At 37.4% G+C, this 21,710-nt stretch overlaps 1 protein-coding gene and 1 long non-coding RNA gene across 2 annotated transcripts in view; one reads left to right on the top strand and one right to left on the bottom strand.

Moving 5' to 3' along the window:
- MDFIC2 (MyoD family inhibitor domain containing 2) overlaps window positions 1-21,710 on the bottom strand; it is a 107,341-nt gene that overhangs the window by 18,025 nt on the left and 67,606 nt on the right. The window lies entirely within an intron of this gene.
- The window catches only part of LOC122683108, a 528,047-nt gene continuing 514,973 nt past the window's right edge, over window positions 8,637-21,710 (top strand). Inside the window, exon 1 of the long non-coding RNA XR_006337623.1 lies at window positions 8,637-8,784. This is a non-coding gene — a long non-coding RNA (uncharacterized LOC122683108). The remainder of the gene's footprint in view (window positions 8,785-21,710) is intronic.

Genomic DNA, 21,710 nt, shown 5'->3' with positions numbered 1-21,710 from the left:
AGAATTTAGTACTGTGATTATCTGTAGTTGAAATCTGATCAAAACACAGAAGTGGCATCTGTAAGTATAAGTTACCAAGCCATTAACAAATAAGTATGATTAGTAAGCTGACACTGTACAGGTAAGAAAAAAGTTTCTCCCATAGTGTGTAAAGTTTATAAAGTTCACATAAAAGTCAGAAGTGATATCTTGTTGTTAGAATATATGAACTGTCTTCTCCACAGCTTGGTAGGTAATGACAGTACACAAAATAGAGAAAAGCATACATGATCACACATGGTGAAAAATTATTAGAAAGAGCTAGAATCATTTTCCTGATGTGTAAAGCACTGTTTTTCTTAAACTGAGTTAAGTTTGAGATCTGATACTATGGCTAACGACAGAACAAAATGAGGATGATAAGGATTCCCTAGTAGTGACAAAAGTGTAATTAAAGGTAACTGATACTCAAAGAAGTTGTATTTTAAAAACACACGTTTTCTTTTTTCAAAGCCGAGTGGGATAGTTTACTCAAGGTGAGAGTTGAAGGCTTCCTAAGTATCTCACCTTTTGAGATGAATGGCAGTCAGTAATTCTTGGAATGTGCCATTGTTATATCCTGTTAGATAGGACCACATAAAATCTTATGTTCATTACATTTGTTTTTTTCAGTTCAGTTTAGTCACTCAGTCATGCCCGACTCTTTTCGACCCCATAGACTGCAGTATGCCAGGCTTCCCAACTCCCATCACCAACTCCCACAGTTTACTCAAACTCACGTCCATTGAGTCGGTGATGTCATCCAACCATCTCATGCTCTGTCGTCCCTGTCTCCTCCCGCCTTCAATCTTTCCCAGCATCAGGGTCTTTTCCAATGAGTCAGTTCTTCACATTGGGTGGCCAAAGTACTGGAGTTTTTAATGTTTTTTAATGGGGGAGAAATAAATGAACTGAGTATATGTGATCTTCTTTTTCTTTAATTTTTCAGGTGCCAGTTCTGGTTAGATGTCCTTTAAAGACATTCAGGGTTTTGTTTGTTTGTTTGTTTGTTTCTGTTTTTTTTAAGACACTCAAGTAAAGCAGCAGTTTTATGTATTATTGTTTTGATTTGTCTTCTGTAGTGCTTCAAGTACAACTGTCTCAAAAAATATTAGATGAAATGTTTATCAAGGGCCATGACAAGAGAACATGTTAAGCCTTTTCAATCAGCCTTAGTAAATCTCTCTTTTAAAGAGAGAAAAAGCAAGCAAGTATCATTTCTCCAGACATGATAGGACTGAATGTTTAAGGTGAAAAGGATTCAGGGGGAACCCTGAGAAAATTAAGAGAAATTTGAACATGGCACCGTCCTAGGTTTCCCTGCTGCCTGCAAAGCAACTTCAGTCTTGGGGGGCCGAAGTGGAATTTTTGGCCTAATGCTTGTAGATAATTACCTCTGTTTTCTGTTTGTCACTATACTTTGCACTGGTAGTCAGACATAGGCTAAGTGATATACTTTTATAGCTCAATCCTAAACTGTAGCAAGAGAAATTTAGTCCTAGAATATGGTTGAATCTTCTTTCAACATGAAAACAGTTTGTAATTATGAGTCTCCATTTCATTTTTATCCAGTTACTTTCAGTTTAATGTTAGTATAAAGTGTCTCAAGAAATAAAGATTATGTTATCTTAGGGAAAGAATTGAATAAAGTTTTTATAGCTTGATGCACATGGATTAGTAATAGGTTAAGAGCTCTGAAAAAATAAATGGAGCCAATCAGGCTATAAACTCATGTCTAATTGGTGTGGTATATACAGTTGATTTCTTTTCTTACTGTTTGTATTTAAATATAAATGTTAAAAATTAAATTATAATTATTCACAATTGTCTCTATTATGTTAAAGCCATCACAGTTTATCATCCCAACTATTTGAATGTCACTGAAAATCTCTTACTTGCATTATCTCATTTGACGCTCACAACACTATTGCAAAGTATTATTATCACTATTATATGAATGAGGAAGTAGATTGAGGGTCAGAAATTTTAATGGTTTGCCCAAGATTACCTGACTGGTAAGGGGCAGAGCTAGTACTTGAACTTATGCCTTCTAATTCCTATGACAGTCAAACTTTATTTTCACAAATTACTTTATGAAACCAGGCACTCTGATACGAGATCAAGACACTTTTCTGAAGTATAACTTCTTTGTCCTTTGTGATTTTCCTCTCTAGGTGATCTTACTGGTGTTTGATTAGGAAGCATGCTATGTGTTTGCCTAAAACCAGAATTCTTACAAATGATTGCATTTTCCAAACTTATCCCTCAAAGACAAATGCAAGTGTCATCTCATAGGTGAAGTTTCCGACAATACCCCCCATTCCAGCTGAAACTAATTGTTTTCTTTGGGAGTCCCCAGAGACCTGGGCTGGTATTCTCATTATATCCTATAGGTCTGTTTATTGTACAGTGGTTAATTTTGGATGTATTTCTCTTCCCCTTTCTGCTGTGAGTTCCTTGCAGAAAATGCACCTCCATTTGTCTTTGATTTTCCAGCGCCTAGCACCGTGTCTGGCAAAAAAACACATGTTAAATTTCAGATGAATAATGAATTGACTGACAGATTGAATGTGGGGTGTCTCAACTTTCAGTTGACAGTTGACTCATTTTCCCTGGTACAGGTTTTTCTGATCACATCTTCTATTGGCCTCTTATCCCACTCTCAATATGTCAGTTGATCCTGGTGAAAGTCTAAAAATTCTCTCTTTTGTGCTAAAATAATATTTATTTTTATTTTGATGTGAATGTAGCTTTTACATTTGTGTCTATAAAACTGTGAAGAATACAAAAAGACAAGCAAAATAAAACCCCCTGTAATTCTACCATTATTAACACATTTTATTTGTTTCACCAAAAGACAATGGAAATATCTGCTTTATATATTTAGTGTATGTATCTATATATACATCAGATTTATAATATGCAGTATGTATTAAATTTAGAATATATATTAATGTAACTTTAATGTATTATGATATGATATATATGTATATTGTATATATAATAATATATATGTGTATATTGTATACAGTGCTTCCAAGATGTGTCACTCACTCACTCTTCTAGAACTGTTGTTGGTGTTATAACTCATTTAATACTAGTAGTAGTAGTAGTAGTAGTAGTGTTAGTTGCTCAGTCGAGTCCAGCTCTCTGTGACCCCATGGACTGTAACCCACCAGGCTCCTCTGCCCATGGGATTCTCCAGGCAAGAATACTGGAGTGGGTCGCCATTCCCTTCCCCAGGGGATCTTCCCAACCCAGGGATCAAACCTGGTCTTCTGCATTGCAAGCAGATGCTTTACCCTCCGAGTTACCATGGGGATGATACTAGTAGTACTTAACACTACTTAAGTACTACTAGTATCATCCCCATTCTTTGAATGAAGACCAAAGAGCACAGGATGTAAAGTAACTTACCCAAGGTCACCTAACTAAAAGCAGTGGAACTGGGATTGAAATTAAGGCAGCATGACTACAGATCTATGCTTCTTACCATCTTGCTGTATTCTCTGTCTAGATAGAGATTTTAAAAGAACATAAACCTTGATCAACATCAACATTTTATTGCCTATATTATATATGTTACTGTTATATCATGAATATTTCTCTATATCCTAAAGATTATTTTAAAGCATACATCTCATCTCAGATGTTACCTCCTCAAAGAAGCCTTACCTTACACTAAATCTAAAGGAGTGGTTCTCAGTTGGGTCAGATTTTGCCACCCAGGGGACAGTTGGCAATGGTTGGAGACATGTTTTACTGTCATGATTGGGATGAGTGCTCTCAGTGACTAGCGGCCAGGGATACTGCTAAATAAACATCCTACAATGCACAGGAACCATCACACCTCTCCCCCAACAAAAAAAGCCTACACAAAGAATATGGTTTTCAATGTCAATAGTGCAGATGTTGAGAAATCCTTGTATGAAATAATCCCAGGCTCTCACCACCAGCAATTTCTATTAATCACTGTTTTATTATCTGCATAGTACTTTCTATTTAGTTCAGTTCAGTCACTCAGTTGTGTCTGACTCTTTGCGACCCCATGGACTGAAGCATGCCAAGCTTCCCTGTCCATCACCAGCTCCTGGAGCCTACTCAAAATCATGTCCATTGAGTTGATGATGCCATCCAACCATCTGTTCCTCTGTCATCCCCTTCTCTTCCTGCCTTCAATCTTACCCATCATCAGGTCTTTTCCAATGAGTAAGTTCTTTACATCAGGTGGCCAAAAGTATTGGAGTTTCAGCCTCAGCATCAGTCTTTCCAACAAATATTCAGGACTGTTTTCCTTTAGTATTGACTTGTTTGATCTCCTTGTAGTCCAAGGGACTCTCAAGAGTCTTCTCCAACACCACAGTTCAAAAACATCAATTCTTCAACTCTCAGCTTTCTACTACGTTCTATTACTCTAAAAATATTTTGCATGTGTACTTATTTCCTTGATTATGTAGTATATGTCTCATCTACCCTTGACTGAAATATCACCTTTATGAAAGCTTTGTCTGTCTGTATTAATTGCAGTCTCTTGAAAGGGTGCCTGGTACATAATAGGTACTTAATAAATAAGAACTCAAATAATGTATATCATTTCTTATGTGACATATCATAAAGCATTTAACAGTTCTACCATTCAATAAAAATGTAGATTCTTGACAATTTTTGCTATTATAAATATTCTTAAACATTTTCATGAATCTTTTCATATATCTATCTGTTTATATAGGTTGAAGTCATAAGTAGGGGCTTACTGAATTAATGGTTAAATTTCTAAAGCTTTTCATGTAATTTACTAATTGCCTTCCAAAAGGATCATGTCAATTTATACCCACACTGATAGTGATTGGGGGAAGTTTGCATACTTTTTTCTGGCTGACTCTAGGTTTTACCAATAAAATAATTTATTTTTATCAATTCGAGCAGAACTTTGAGCCAAGTCTTTGGTTTTCTATATCTGAAAAGACAGTCTTTCACTATCATGAGAAGTGCAAGATTTTTTTTTTTTTCATGTTCACTGCCTTTCTGAAGAATTTTTGTTCCACAGCTAGATTCATGGGTAATTCTGAGCTCTCCTGCATTATATGGAATTAGACAGTGAAAGACATTCATTTTGGGTTTATATATCCATAAACTTTTGTTGGAAACTATTTATTGGATGACTGATGGTTGGATTTGGTTTATTTAGCTGATTCTTGCCTTTGTATCCTGAGGCCTCTGAGGTGACATGTCTGTTGACAGACTTTGCAGGATGCCTCTTGGCTTGTAGGTTCTTGACAGGTTCATACCCATCCATGACATGCCTGTATAAATGCAGGACAGGGATGTCATCTGTACAGAGAGCCTGGAGGCTGGAAGTCAAGCCACACTAGGTGGAAGGGCAAGAGGTAACAGGAGGGAATACGTGGAGGAGCAGAGCACATGGTCATTTACAGCTCCCTTGGCCCACTGTGTGTGTCCAGTGTATTGTGGCATCTATGAGAAGCCTCAGTGGGGTCTACGATCTGTTCTTTGTGGCCTGTCTGGTAGAAGTTTAGCTCAGTGGTCTCCCTCCATATACATACACACACAAATAGAGTACCGGGCTTCCCAGGTGGCACTAGTGGTAAGAATCCATCTGCCAATGCAGGAGATGGAAGAGACACAGGTTAACCACTGGGTCGGGAAGATCCCTGGAGGAGAGCATGGCAGTCCACTCTAGTATTCTTGCCTGGAGATTCCCATGGACAGAGGAGGCTGGTGGGCTGCAGTCCATAGGGTTGCACAGAGTCGGATAGGACTGAAACAACTTAGCAATAGAGTATAAGCCTATCCAATGTAGGTTAAAACAGCTATTTATATTTATTTTTTAAAGGAAATGCTCACATAATAGATATTTTGGTATATTTTTAATGTATATAGCAATTAATATGGCAGCTTATATTTCTATTGTTTGTGTCCACATATGTGTGTGTGTGTGTGCCCAAGATGGGCTTGCTCATTCCCCCCACCCTTTTTTTTTTTTTTTAAAACTAATAGTGATTTACAAGAAAAAATTAGAGACTGCTGGTCTAAATAACAGAGTGAGGTCAGCCCTCTACATCCCCTTCCACCTGAAGGAAAATCCATCTTGCTTGACTTCCTTTCTGTACTGAGGGTGTGGCTGCTGGAACGCTGACAGCCACAGCAGCTGCAGTAGTGGCCTGAGTAGACTTTTCCTCTGAGTTTCTATAGTGGTAACAGGATTAACAGACTCTATTCTGGAAGTACTTGGGTGGCATAACACCTCCCAGCAGAACTATTCCTGACAAGGACGTGCAGATGGAAATGCATATTTATGTCACTTAAAGCCTACCAGAGACACAAGGATTTAAGCTATAACAATAAATAGAAAAAAAAAAATTCTCCAGCGTTTTTGGTAACCCATACTCAAGTGCATTGACGGTGCTTGGCGAAAGACCTACAGTTTGCTCCTTGTCCAAGCATAAAATATTCAGTATTCTAGCCTGTGAAGGTAGCCTATTTGGAATATATTTTAGAATAGTTGAAACAAACTAGCACAAAGTCAGTTTACATTTCCAGGCCTTAAAAAAATAATAGGACAATTCTATGGAATGTTTGGACCATTTCAAGGAAAAAAGTCTTGTTTTAAAAAGTCTCCACTTAATCCATGTATTAATCGTGATAGGTTTTAAAAATTATCTCCATAGGTCACATAGACACTGTGGTCATAGCTTCAAGTTTAAAATATTGTCTTTATAGCAATCCTTGATAGAACTTCTCTTAGCTTCCTTCTCAAACACCTCAGACAAGATAGAAAACGAAAAATGCTTATGCCCGTAAACTATGGGTTTGATTTTTCTGGGAAAAATTGACACAACATATCAACCCATTAGAACTGAACTGAAGAATCCAATCAGTCTGGCACTTTGGCTAGCTCTGCTGAGAGGGTAATGAACCACGTCTGTTCCTCCCCATCACCACCCCCAGTCATGGTCTGGAAATGAATATTTTATATTAACTGGAAAATTGGGCTTCCCTCTCCTTTGAAGAGGTGTGATTTTTGATCTGATTGGAGAGCTGTAGTTCTTTGCCACTCTCACCAATCCAGATATGACTTGTTGCAATAAGCAGAAGATTTTCAAGCATTGTTTGAGGTTTTCATTAGATTACCTGAAGAACTCTGTGAAGAAAAGACAAGAAAATCTTAAGGAGGAAACAGATGGAGGTGAAAAACCTGCAGGATAGATCCAAAGGGACACAGTGAATTAAGAGATTCTGAAGATGTCAAAATTATGACAGAGTTAAAAGCTGCCTTAGGAGCAGTAAGACACAGAACTGACCCTATAGCAACTGTCAGTAGTCATGTAGAGAGTAAATGTGAACAACTCTCCCATAGTTTAAAATTAAGGGACAGAGGATTAAACTTGATAAAAAATGGCGCTACATATAGAGGTCAGAGCACATAAGCCTCACCTAAGAACTATAGTTGCCTGAAGAAACCAAAACAGTTTAAATACAGACTTTGCTTAAAGATAATCTTGATATATATGTCTTGAGCAGAAACATTTTACAAGTGCGAATCTGCCTAAAATTTACTAAGAAGAGACCAACAATCCTGCAAAGTATTTTAAATTATAAAAATAAAAATATTTTTCAAGCACCCAGACAAGCAAAATTAGATCATATAAGAAAGAATTGTTCTTAGGTTGTCCCCAAATCATTCTTGTCCAAAGTCAAGTGCCAGAAAATAATGGTGCAACGTTTTTTTTTTTAAATTTGAGGGAAGATTAGGTCTTGACTGTTTTATCCTCATTCAGTTTGTCTTTTCTGTGTGAAAAAGTATACTAAGGTGTTCTAATAATACTTCATCAGAAGAAGATACACTACTCTGAAGAAAACTGACAAAACTTTTTTTTGTTTTCACTTGCTAAGAAAGCAAGAACAAAGTTAGGAACTCAAGTTTTGAGGTGCTGAGGCAAGGAAAGAATGATAGTTGTCCTGAGAAATAATCAATGGTTACAAGTTTTAAATTCCAGTGAAAGCACTGAAGTGAATATCATCATTCAAAACTAACTCTGATTGGAGGTGACAGAGCCATAAACCAGGAAGTGTTTAGAAGTATTTGGTCTCCTTATAGGATGGTATCTGGGTATAATTATAAAGCAACTTTTGCATTATTAATTTTTATTCTTCATTATGCCAGTTACCTGGAAATTGTACATAAGAAAGATTCTCAGATAAAACCTCCAGTCACAAAAGTGTTGTCTGAATTTTCCAACTTCTTGTAATGAGCATGAGTTTTCCAAATTTTCTGAATCTTTCAAGTTTTCTTAAATGAGCATTTTAATGCAAAATACTTTTGTAAAAGCTGAGCAAAATAGATTTCTTCATTGAAAAAAATACTCCCTTTCAAAATGACCAATTAAAAACGGGGTGCTTTAAAATGAATGTTATAATGTCCTAATGTGATGATGTGGATTAGAATCCAAAGTAGTCAATGGAAACGTTAGTGTCTGGAGTGGTCAGTATGCATGCATTGATAATTTTATTCCTTGAAAAGTGTTAGAACTGTTTCCTTTGTTTAATGAAGGAATGATGAAGGCAAGTATTGTTACGTCTTTATCTTTCAGTGATTCTCTAAAATATTTTCATAAAGAAAGGAGGAAGAGAGATTTCAGGCATTTTGAAGAAGACGCTGGAGCCAGTGAATGTTGGATGAGGAACCCATCTCAGAACCATATGGGATGCTGAGGAACTCAGAAAATCAGGGCAGCGATCAGCAGTGTGAGTAATACAGCTGTACTATGCAGCACTTTCAATTCACGGTGTTTTCAGAGCCACTGTCTTTTTTGATCTGCAGTTCCTTTCCTCCCAACAGCACCCTCCATACCCACAGACATTTGCATCTCCCAACTTTGTGAATGCCCTTTACAAGTGCCATTCTCTCTGCTTCGAGTTACCTTCTTCTTTCCCTACCTTACTCAACTTCTCCTCATCCCTCAAACCCAGAGGAAATGGTACTTTATTTATTTAACAACTACCTGTCATATGCTCCTGTACCTGCCAGGTTCAGGGACTGTGGGGATTAACAAATTCCATTTCCCATCCTCATGGACATTTCAACTTCTCTGAAGCCTTTCTTGACTTGTGAAATAAGTCCTTTCTGTCTGTCCTTCCATTATGAGTGTGTCTTTCTCACTGTGAGGAAAGATGTCCATGCCTTGGTGTTCCTGAACTTACATAGCATTTGGCGTAAAGGTTGAAAGAATGTTGAGAGGTGTTTGCTAACTGATGATAAGCAATGCCATGTTTAAATTCTGGTTCTCCTGGTTTCTAGTTGTATGCTCTTTCCTCTATATTATATTGCATCTAGAACAGTTACAATAATACCCAGGGATGGTGAAATATTTACAGGTAAGTTTTCAGATATGAAATTCTTTGGAAACTTTATCCAATTACAGAATTTCAGATGTTGGATAAACCATAGGTGTTAGTTTCATCTTCCACTTATCAATTCATCCATCCATTCATTCACTTAGCACCTGCTATAATAATGAAAGTATTATAAAGATTATAATGATAACTAACATTTGCTCCACACTGTGAGAAGCTTTGGTTAAGGGCTTTAAATGAATTTTCCTTTAATTCCTATAGTAACCCAATGAGGAGGTTATTAAAAGTACAGTTTAACTAGCAAGGAAAATGTAGTTTAGAGGGGGAGGGTGCTGTGCTTTATTCATTGGTATGTTTCTAAGCTAGAAAAGATTGGAGTAAGATTTTGAATTGAGGCATGAAGCCTGCTGTCCTTTCCTTTAACAAAGATACAGGAGTAAAAAGATGAATGTGTCATGGTTGTGCCTTTGGGGTCTTAATGGTCTATTTATAGGAGGCAAACAAGTCAACAGACAGATTGCCCACAGGTATCCCTTCTCTGCCATCTGTAGCCTGAATTTTGTACCAATGAAATTCCCCTTAATGACTAACGGCTGGTAAGAAATCCCCACTGAGGCCAAGGTTCAAATGAAGGGACAGAAAAGACAATGTATGATGAAAGATAAGGCACTTTGGCTTTTGTCCCACTCCCTGGGACTCTGATGCATATAATTCTATCTGGCTATCATTGTTAAAGAGGTCTTTCATATTTACAGGGCATTGCAATAGTAGATGATGAGTGTTAGTCCTCATTCCATTGGCTGGGTAGATTAATCTCCTAATTCTCTTTAAGAGCCTCTATCAATTAGATTGTCATAGAAAAAGAACCCCTGAGCCTGGCTGAAATCCTTTGTGTCTCTCAGGTGAATTCTCTATCTCACTTAGAAAATAACAATAATATTAACCATGATCACATCCACCCTTTATGCTTCAGATTCCTGTAGGTGCTTATATGGTCCAAACATTCTCCCTAAGGTTTATAAAACAAAGAAGCACTACTTTGGAAATCCAAGAACTTAAATAGGAGAACAGTTATAGCCATGAAGAGTTGAAAGTTTGCGTAAAATTTGGTCTTAGTCATTGGAGATGAAGACTCTTTGAGATTCTAGGTTCTTAGCTTCTGAAGTGCTTTTATAGTGCCAAAACATAAAACTAGTCATTTTAGCTCTTTGTTAAGAGTACATTGGCATTTGTATTTTTGTCAAATGAGTTATATAAAACTATGTATTTTAAATAATTTTAAATAATTGATGTTTATGGATTTGTTTGTGTCTATGCGCTTACAATTTAGTATGTTGAATGGGTAGGCTTTCAGCAAAGCAATTCTTTACTACTGCTGTATCTGCTTTGGATTAATCTCACTTTAATTGAATGCCAGATACATTTGCAAGAGCTCAAAAGGTTGAAAACAGTAACAGAAATTCTAAGGGAATAATACTTAAGGTGGAACCATAGGGCCTCCTGGGTTACATGAGCTTCCTTACCACTTAGCTAATGGAATATTTAAACCTGAAATGAGCCAACAATACTTTGTTTGAAACAGGTATAAATATACCCAGTGATTCCAGTTCAATAATTGTGGCAGACTGGAAAGAGGATTTTTTTTTTTCTTCTCTGAGAGAGCTCCACAAGTCATCAGAAGATAGTGTGGATGTTTTAAAGGAAATGTATTTGCTCTTGTTAAGGTTGCTCTGAGAGGAATATTTTTACAGGTGATCAGCTTGTTGAGTCCAGAGGGTAATTTTGCCTCATTTATACATCTTGTTGGCATGAGCCCGTGTAGATCTCATTTTATAATATCTAGGAGAGTGATTCTCAAACTTTGTGTGTACCTATTATGAGTCACAAGGCAACTGAAATTCAGAGATGTGAAGCAGCTTGTTGAAGATGCAAACCCAGTTTGTTCTAACTGAAGTTTTCTTTCTTGTTACCATCTATCTCTGCACAGATTCCTTAAAATCATCTGAGATAAGTGCAGAGCACTGATAATAAAGACTTTCATCCAATACTTTGGGCACACATATGTTTAAGAAGATGTTTGAGTTAGAATTAGAAATGATTCTCTTTTCCTTTCTGAGAAAAAGTTACTTTTCTAGATTTCAAGGAAACTAATTGCAGTGACTCAATTACTAAAGATGAGAATTCTCCTCTCCTAGGAAATGAAAAATCTATTAAATTCTCGTACTGTTATAAAGAGGCTTAAAGCCTGGAGCCCTGTCCTAGATTCATCACCAGAACTTAACTCTGAAATATTTCTTTTCCCAACATACTACTCAGTTTTGAGAGTATCGTAGGACAGAACCAGGTCAACATAGTTACATGCATTCAACTTAATTCACATAAAAATGAGCAAATAAACATTAGGCCTCTTTGGGTTCTTTTGATACTTTTTTCTCCCTCAGTGATAATTTACTTTTATCACTTTTTAAGACCCAGTCTTGGACCTTTTACTGTGCTTCTTTCTGTGGTACCTTTTAATCCATTTGACTTCTGTACATTCTTCCCTCACCCTTGTGGTTTCCTTTCTTGTTTGACTAAGCTGATACACTCTCTGTATTGAATATACACCAATACAAGAGTGCAATATCTCTAGTCTTTATATATATCTCCCATGTATCTTTAGTCTTTATCATAGGAGACATTGTGGAAAGTACCAGGTTTATGTAGAAACCAAATCTTCATGTGTATCTTTATAACTAACAAGCAGAGGTAAAAAAATAATTGAGTGTGAATGAAATGGGATTAGTAAACTACAAGAAATAGCCTAAATATGTTTTCTTCTAAGTTTGTAAGTGAACATTTTTGCATACTGATTGAATGTCGCTTCTGTCACATTCTCCTTGGATCAGGCACCCTGCCTTCTTGCTCCGTCTCGGGAGCATGTTATGATGGTGGGTGAGTGACCCTGGTGGATGTGCAGCAACGACTCACTCCTTCAGGCTGATGCCTCAGTGATGGAGGTGTTTTGCTTTATTATGTTCTCCCACCTAGACTGGAAGCCCTTTGGATAGGCTCCAGATGTTCCACAAAAAGGGACACTTTTTATAGAGAAAAACGCTTAGTTTTCTCATTGGCAGCACTTAATGAGTGTGCCCTCTGAAGATAGGGAAGCACCCTGCAGAGGATGCATTTAACACAACCCTATAATTTCTGCAGCGTTCACTCAGAGTCTGACTTTACAACTGCCCCTTCACCTTCACCAGTGCCCAAGGCAGTAATGGGGTCAGTGAGAGAGCTTCCTCCAACACTTGGGAGTCTACCCTCTGAGACTTCAGTGGAGATAAACACCAAGAGAAAATCCATCCGTTTGTGTTTTTTTTTCCCCCATTCATTTAGAAGTTCACTCAGCAAAATGCCATTTCCAATTCTGTTCTCTGTTAAAACACTGCAGTTGATAACATCACTGTAATTTTTGCAGTGTTTCCCCCCTCTTAACCACCCAACAAAGAAAGGAAATGGAAGAAAAATGTATGTTAAGTGAAAACATAATATTATATCCTCTTTGACTTTCGCAAAGGGTGTTAAAACAGATTCATTAGTTTTGACTAAATGCAAGGTTTCTGTGAGGATTTTCGATAAGTGATGTGACAGAGTTGATACGTGCGCTCAAGACAATGGAGGTTAAAACTGTTTTGAAAACATATTCCTCTCATTTATCTCACATGTTGAGCAAGCTACAGAATCAATATATGGTAGATATTTTTCAGTGTAATAAAAAGATTTTCAAGGTAGGTCTCTCTTTTCCTGAAATACCTTTTTGTGCCATGATGAGCTAGCCAACAAAAGAATTTTGAGGGGAGCAGGTTAATAAGAGAAAGTAATTTCTAATACTGATATGTCAATATGTTTTTTTAATAAACTTTTCCCCAGATTTTCTTGAATTCTCATTACTGTAAGAATGATAATTATATGTCTCCCTCCCACTTGGAAAATGGCACAAGGCGCCTGTATGCAGTTCTGCTGTTCAAGTCATCACTAGAATAGAAATGTCACGACTCGGTTAACAATGCTTTATTATTCACAGGGGTCTTTTTTTTATAGTGTTCTTTATCTCAAAAACATTGTAAATCAGATATCTGCCTCCCACTCTTTTGTTCACTTGCAAATTTTTATTATTCTAGTTGAAGAATGCAGTGGTGTGTCAAGAGTCCGTGTGTTCTGTTTATGCTCTTCTTGCTTCAAAATCCTGCTTTCTGGAAAAGGGAAGATGCCAGAAGCATGCCTAATCCTAGCTTCTTTATGCGTTTGTAAGAAAACTCTGTTCCTCTTCTGGATCAAAAGAAGTTTGGTGTTTTGAATCCATGAAGATGAAACAGTGGAATGAAAATATGCTTAACATAAAGGAAAAGAACTTTAGATGTTGTACGTCTTTTAAACATATGTCATTTGCTTCTGCATCAGTTCTCTCTATTTCTCTGTGTATGTGGTTTTTACTGCAGCACTGCTGTGCTCAGTTCAAGATATCAATGCGTGGTGGTGGTTTTGTTGAAATAGCTTCAAGGCATCCCATTTAGAAACACGTTACTAATAGAAAGAGTGTTGACCTCCTAGGACGTAAAATCATGCTATCGAATTTTTGTTCCATCACCAACTATCAAATTGTTTATTGATACGATACTTAGATGATTTAAAACACTTTAGAAAGAGTGTAAAATATAGCACCTTATGCCTGAATTGAGAAGTATGGTATTCATGTAGATTAACCAACATTGATTAAAAAAAAAAAGATCCCTCAGAAAATATGTAATATCCACTTAACAGATGAATTTGAAGTGAGACAACAGTCAGTAATCCACTCATTCATTTAAGAAACATTTACGGGTTATTTATATAGTACTTAGCAATACACTCATTGCTGGTAGATACACAAGGATGAATAAGACCTGGTGTCTGTCTTCTGAGTTTACCCTTCAGCAGAGTATCAGGCATTCGGATGGCTTCAGTAGCATATGACAAATGGATGATAGGGGCATGTACACAGTTCTGCGGATGCAAATTCAGTTCTGTGAATGCTTGGTGTAATGTAGATGGATATCTAAGAGAGATGATGTTTTCACTGGATCTCAGAAAATTAGTATTTAGCTGCCAGGTGGCCATTGATATTCAAGGAAGAAGAAAAAATTTGTAAAACACAGAAGTGTGAAAACCAGTATTTAGCAGAGCATAGTAAGAACATGAGGGAGGAGTAAACAAAAGTGAGAAGAAGGATGCGGGGAGTTATGGTGGAGTTTTTATGTTTACCTGTGGATTTTAGACTTTAGCCGTTGGGTAGTGGTCATTGAGTTAGGGGGAATGGACCCCAAGGAAACATATGGACCCTTTCTTTGGAGAAGTGTACCATACACAGACGTATAATATAGATTCCCAACCCCTTACCCCCTGAACATACAGACTATATCCAAGTTCCCTTAACTCCTGTTTAAGTGCCTAAAATAAATATTTTAAGCAGAAATAAAACAAGATCATGTGTTTGTCTTAGAAATGCCAGTATGGAGGATGAACTGGAAGGAAAGTAATCTTTGTCCTCACCACAGCTCTGTAGGCTAAGCTCTGTTGCTATCTACATTTTACATATGAGGAGACTGAGGCACAGATAGGTAATATAAGTTCTGAACTATAATTGCAAATAGTGAATGGCAAAGCTGGGATTTATATTCAGGAAGTCTGGGTCCAAAAAAGAAGATGAGCTTTTAATTGTTATGGTGCCCTGCCTATGATAAAGTAGACTAAATAGGCTGATAATAATATTCATAATACATATAATAATCAATATTCATAATATAGCAATGCAAAGGAGAAACTGTAATGATATCTATTTGAATAGGTCACCACAATTATTTGGATTTCTTGTGAAATATTTTGTATTTATATATTTGGAACTGAATAAGGTACTAACAGTAGTCTTCACTACCCTTAAGTTTTAGAAGTTTTGTTATAAAGAGTTTTGTTATTTTTTTAGAGATAAATGCTTATCTCAAACAGACAATAATGCAAATATACTTAAGAAAATGTTATATTATTTTCACAGTAAATGAATGGAAAAATCTTGATAAAAATCTTCGAGTTAGAAAAAAGTCACTCATCTTAGCATTTTTTTTATATCTCAGAAGAAATTGCCTGTTTTATAACTGAAATTAGGCTGCAAAAAAAAAAAGTTTCATTTCTAGAGATGGCCTTTTTTTTTTTAAGATAGCACAAAAGTTTTGGGAGTAGGATCTCTGGTAGGCTTGTTTGGAGTTGTCTTTCCTTTGCCTTCAAGTTACAGTACATAAATACACATAGGAAAGAAAAATATTTCCAAAGTCAATTTACTGGAACCAGGTGCAATACTCAGAATTGCTTACTTTTTAAAAAATGTGGTGTTAAATGTTGAAAATTGAAAAAAAAATGTTTTATATACTTTTATAGAGGTAAATGTCTGTTCCTCTCATTAATTTTTTTTACATGACTTCTTTTGATAGGATTGAAGTTTTATTTGTATTTTGGTTTTCTTTTTTGATTGAGATGTATAGGCTGAATTATACCTCGAAGTTCCTTAGTTCATTCTTTTAAATGGGGTTGAGTGTCTGCCCTGTGACAGCTACAATCCTATACTTGGTGAGGAGAAACTCAGATAAAAGACCTAAGTCAGTTTTCAAATTGCTTCCAGTCAAAGAGCGGACTCCACTCAGGAGACCCTGGTAATTCCATGTAACAAATGATCTGACATAGGTTATAGGGATACTGGTGAGTGGCACCCAGCTCTGTCTCCATCATGAAGGAGGTCTTCCCAGAGAAGATGTCAAGAGCTGAATCTGAGGAAGCATAGGAAGAATGCCCATTTTCTTTTGTTAAAAAAAAAAAAGTGTAAAACTTTCTATGAATAAAAAGTTCAATTACAAGCATTCTGGTACACATGTTAAAAGGGGAACAAGCAAAGATGAGTAAGGAGGGTAGAAGCAGATAGAAAAAAAAAATTCAGAGACAGCCAAGGAAGGTGGGTGAGTGTGTAAAAGAATTTAGCGGTCAACATCACCAGCATATTTAATAGGGACATTGTATATTCTGAAAGCTCCTTATTGCATAAATTGGTATACCCAGTGCTGCAAATATGGCTAAAGAAAATACTCTCAATTATACTGATTTTAGCTTATAAAGATTTATGTTGCTGACAGAGACTGACTGGATGTCCACTGAGCCAAATCTACTTCTTTCTGGACACACAGTACATTTTCCGGCCTCCTTGCATTAGGCACACGGTTCTGTGCAAAAGGGATATGGGCAGAAGTGAAGTGCCTCACTTCTAGTTTGTCCCCTAAAATATGCTCTGTGATTCTTCACAGTTTGTTTTTTTACTTGGACAGATTTAAGCAAAGAATGCAGTAGAAAACTCTGAGGGTCCCCATAGGGATGGCAGAGCCACAAGATGAAAAAAACTTGGATCCCTGAGTCACCATGTGGTGGAAGGCAACTCAGATATTTATCTGCATGGAACTTTGGGTGGCCAAGGATGATCATTTATTGAGTTAGGCCATAGATACTTGGGGATTATTTACAACAGGTACTGTTAATCAATATGGTTAATAATATGTTAATTGGAATACAACGCATATGTAAGTTAATCAATAACTATGTTTAAGTAATTATTATTGAGTAATAATAATCAAAATACTATTTATTGAGTTCCAGGATTGTTACAAAATACAATATATTTATTTTCTGATTTTCCCTTTATGAAATGTACTTAGTAGATACTATAATTGTAGTATTATATAATTGTATAACAGTAGAAGTCATCACACTATAATGGTTAAGAAATTGAGGCTCAGAGAGTTGGAGACATTTTACTTAAGGTCATAGAATTAACAGGAATGTGGCCAGGATTTGAATCCACGCTGACACATGTGGTAGCTATCCACTTAACTACATATGGTCTCCCATTGGTAGATGCTATAATACATGTTGAACAACTAAAACCATGTATTATTTTAACAACAATCAGTACAGGTACCTTTATTCTGTAGGATTATGCAGAAGCTCCATTTCACCCTTAAGAGAAATTCTTTTCACTAGTACGTCCCTTCATGAAAATATGTATTTAATTGTGGGCTAGTATCAAAACGTTTATTTTTGACCACTAGAACTATTATTTGATTCTCAAAATCTCTACAAGCTTGTTAGCATTATGCACATAATTGATGACTCATACATATGAGTACATGTATACACGCACACAGTTTTTAAAAAACTCTAGCCAAATGGATGTTTGAAAATAACAATAGAAATCTATCTTGAAATTGACTGATAGGTGTTATCTATTTATATTATTTATTATACCTTAATGTCCAGTTTCATTTAACAAAACAAATTTGAGCTGTGACTACAGCAAACTGTAGTTTATGAGTCAAGGATTCTAGTCTTTTGGTGGAAATCTCTCTCTTTTTTTTTTGAGATCTCTTTTAAGTAGAGGTTTCTCCTTGGGAACAGTTCATCCCATCCCTTCATCCTGCTTGAGTTATAAAGACAGTGCTCCATGATAAACCCATGAGCCAAATATATATTCAAATATAAGGATGCTGTGCACACATCTCACCTAACTTGTGTTATCATCCTCTTCCCAGGTGGGAGAAGAGGATCTTGACACACAAAGGTCTTTATTAAAAAGGTGAACTTCAATTTGAATAGAAAGACCATATCCTGGTCACACTCTGCTACTTTTCCCTGCTTGCAGGTGGCTGGCTTGACCCTTAGGAGGGACCAGCAGCATGAAGTACACCAACACTGGTCCATCTTGTCTTGCTATTGCTCTGCAATTTTAACAGATCCTTTTTTTTTTTTTTACCTTTCCTGATGAAACAGCTGTATTGTTATCAACTGTAAATGTATTAAAAACTCACAAGGGCATTTTAGTATGTGTATCATGCCTGAAAAATATTATTGCCTGACAGGCCCCCATTGGCAAGTGAAAAGAGGTTTTATTGAAGGGAACAGCAGTAGCAAACAGCAAGCAGTGCACGGGAAGGTAATTGTTCTTTTAATATTGGAGTCACACGTTCACTTAAGATGAAGGCTCCTCCCTGCCCCTGCCTCATCCACACCCAGAGGACCCGCCAGACAAGCAGCCCTGCCGCCTCTCTCTGGGATCAAGCTGTCAATGCAGACTTGCCTTCTTTCCCTTTTCCTGAGCTAAGCTCTACCCCCAGAGCTCCCAGCGCCTTCCTGAGTGAAAGCTCTGAAAGAGCTCCCTTGTAAATTGCATCACTCGCAGGGCACTCTTCAAACTGACAGAACAAAAGAGCCAAATTCTGAAAGTCTGGGCTGAGTGACTTGTTAGTCGTGCTGGTTGATTACCTCTTAATAGGCTCTGAGAATGGGCCACAGTCATTTTGATGCTGCTTAAGGAAACCTTGTGGAGTTCTTTTCTAGTTAGTTACTATTGAAGGTTGATTTGCTTAATCAGCAAAACACACAGTAAGGGAACAGAGACACAGAGAGAGAGAGACCTCAGAAGGAAGTTCTTACTACTATCCCTCACCCCATCCAATCATTGGTAATAAAATTACTTGGACTAGGAGTTAAAAAAATAAATTCTCATTGAAAAGGACTAAACAGGCCTGCTCTGATATACGTGTGTATGTGTACATTTCTCTTCTAGAACTGATGCAATACCAAATAATAGGGTTTCCTTGCCGGCTAGTTAGCACTGAGTTCCCCAAGCTTTATTGTCTGCTCCTGCTGCCCCTCTCCTTCCTCAGCCATTAATGAATACATTCAACCGGCCAGGGTCACTTTATTATTCTGACATAATGAACTGGGGGTGTGATTTCCAAGTTCTGAGGCTGACACTGGCAGGGTCATGCTTTCACCTCGAGGTGCCCCAATTGTGTACTCGACACACTTGGAAGAATAAATATTGATCTGCTTTCTGAGGATATGCGGCCATGTGAAATGTTAATGCTTTTAAACGGCTTTGGACATAGAAAGTAGCTATTATTACCACTATTATTATAAGGTATAAAATCTCAGAGAGTATCTCATCTTCACCCTTTATCCTCATGATTGGTGTGTGTTGAGCGCCCGCTGTATTCACATCACTGCTCATGTAACTGGGTACGGTGATGACATTCACAGACAAAGACATTGATTTTGAGACTCGCTGGTAAGGATGGTAAGGATTATTCTCAACAGTAATTATATACATATTTTATGGACTTCCAATAACAAATGTTTATTCTCTCATTGGGCCTCATTCATTATTGGGTTGGAGATTTTCCATTTGTCTTCTCCAGATGATTCATTCTCTTATATGAAAAGGAGGAGGAAATGGCCATTTAAAATCATAGTTGGCCATAAAACTTTGGGGCCCTAAAAAGGATAGGGTTAATATCTACCATTTGGTTTGGCAAAAAAAAAAATTCTAGGTAAGTTTGGATACTAAAAGTGAGTTCCTCCCAAAGCCATGGTGTAGGAGATAGTCATAGTTAAACTGTTCTAAAGAAGAACAGGTGAAATTTGAGATTTGGATGGTACTGGTGAAGCTTGAAGGAAATAAAAGTGTAGCAAGGTGGCAGGAGGCAAGGACTCACCATGGAACAGTGGCCAGTGAGAATGGCCAAGTAACATAGTTAACAGTATGGCTGTTTGTATAGTCAAAGCTAAGGTTTTTCCAGTGGTCCTGTATGGATGTGAGAGTTGGACCACAAAGAAGGCTGAATGCCGAAGAATTGATGCTTTTGAACTGTGGAGTTGGAGAGGACTCTTGAGAGTCCCTTGGACTGCAAGGAGATCCAACCAGTGCATCCTAAAGGAGATCAGTCCTGAACACTCATTGGAGGGACTGATCTTCAGCAAGCTGAAGCTCCAATACTATAGCCACCTGATGCAAAGAGCCGACTCATTAGAAAAGACCCTGATGCTGGGAAAGATTGAAGGCAGGAGGAGAAGGGGACGACGGAGGATGAGATGGTTGGATGGCATCATTGACTCAACGGACATGAGTTTGAACAAGCTCCAGGATATGGTGAAGGACAGGGAAGCCTGGTGTGCTGCAGTCCATGGGGTCTCAAAGAGTCAGACACAAGTGAGTGACTGAACAACAACAAATAGCAGATTTTAAAATGCTTGTAAGTTTTGCTGATAAAGCCCTTCTCCCCTTTGTTTCCTTACTTTAAACTTTAGTAAAAATCTGTTAGGCCCCATGTAGATCTGAGACATGGAAGGTATTTGCAGTGAGTGACTTGGGATTGAGTATGAGACAATTTTGCTTTTCTCAAGGACTCTAGACACTTGAAGAGAGGGTTGTGCTGCCATCTGAGTTACACATTTGTTTATTAAGTCATTCATTTACCTAATGTTTATTGAGTATCTACTGCATGCTAGGGACTCTGATGGAAATTGGAAATACAAAAGAGAGTAGTACTGTTATGACCTGTGCTTAGTACAGGTTCTGGTTGTATGTAATAGGATGCACATGTATCTGCTTTGCAATAATTTGAAAATTTATAGGGATCCTTTGTGATCTACACACATAGCAGAGTTTCTGTTCTGCCCCCACCCCCCACCACCAGTTCTTCCTTACTTTATTTTGGCAAATTAATTCCTTTATTGGTTCCTAGCTTTTCAGATTTTGCTCAAGTAATGCTTCCCTCCTCTCTCCACCTAGTCACACCTTGCCAAGTCCTCTTTACAGCCTTGGATATCCTTAGCCTGAAGAAACCTCACATTTTTTTTCTGATTTAATTGGTCTGGAGTTCAGTCTAAAGCATCACAGTTTGTAACAACTGCCAAGATGATTCTAGTATGTAGCCAGGGTTGAGAACTGCTGTCCAAACGTGTGCAAATAAAATCTTATTGGTACAGTGTCCTACAATTGCATTTGACAGCAACATTTATTCTTTCCTTTATATTTCCTTTTTTCCCCTAGGAGAGGAAAACAGGCCCTTCTCCTTTCTAACATGACCTTTTGTATCAGGAGTTTGCATCTCCTTATCTTCCGCTGTCCACAGGATGCGTCTTTATTCACCATGATCCCCTTTCCCTGTATTTTCACACTCTACTGACTCTGTCCTGCCTCTGCAGGGTGACTTAGGTGTGCTATAGCCTGAAAAGCCTTCTTAAGCTAATTTTTCAATCACCCAATTACTCAGAGGGGTCCTTAGCACAAGCAACTTTACTATCTACTCATTCCTTGATCCTTCACGATTGGCTTCCATCCTCACCAAGTAAAATTGATCTTTCAAAGCCCTTGTGGTAATACATGCTAGCGGCTTAATGCACATTGGTTGAGTGGAAAAATAAAT

Source organism: Cervus elaphus, chromosome 24, assembly GCF_910594005.1.
Source record: "Cervus elaphus chromosome 24, mCerEla1.1, whole genome shotgun sequence".
NCBI lineage: Eukaryota > Metazoa > Chordata > Mammalia > Artiodactyla > Cervidae > Cervus > Cervus elaphus.
Note: the sequence above shows the minus strand (reverse complement) of the source record. Positions and strands in the feature narration are given on the sequence as shown.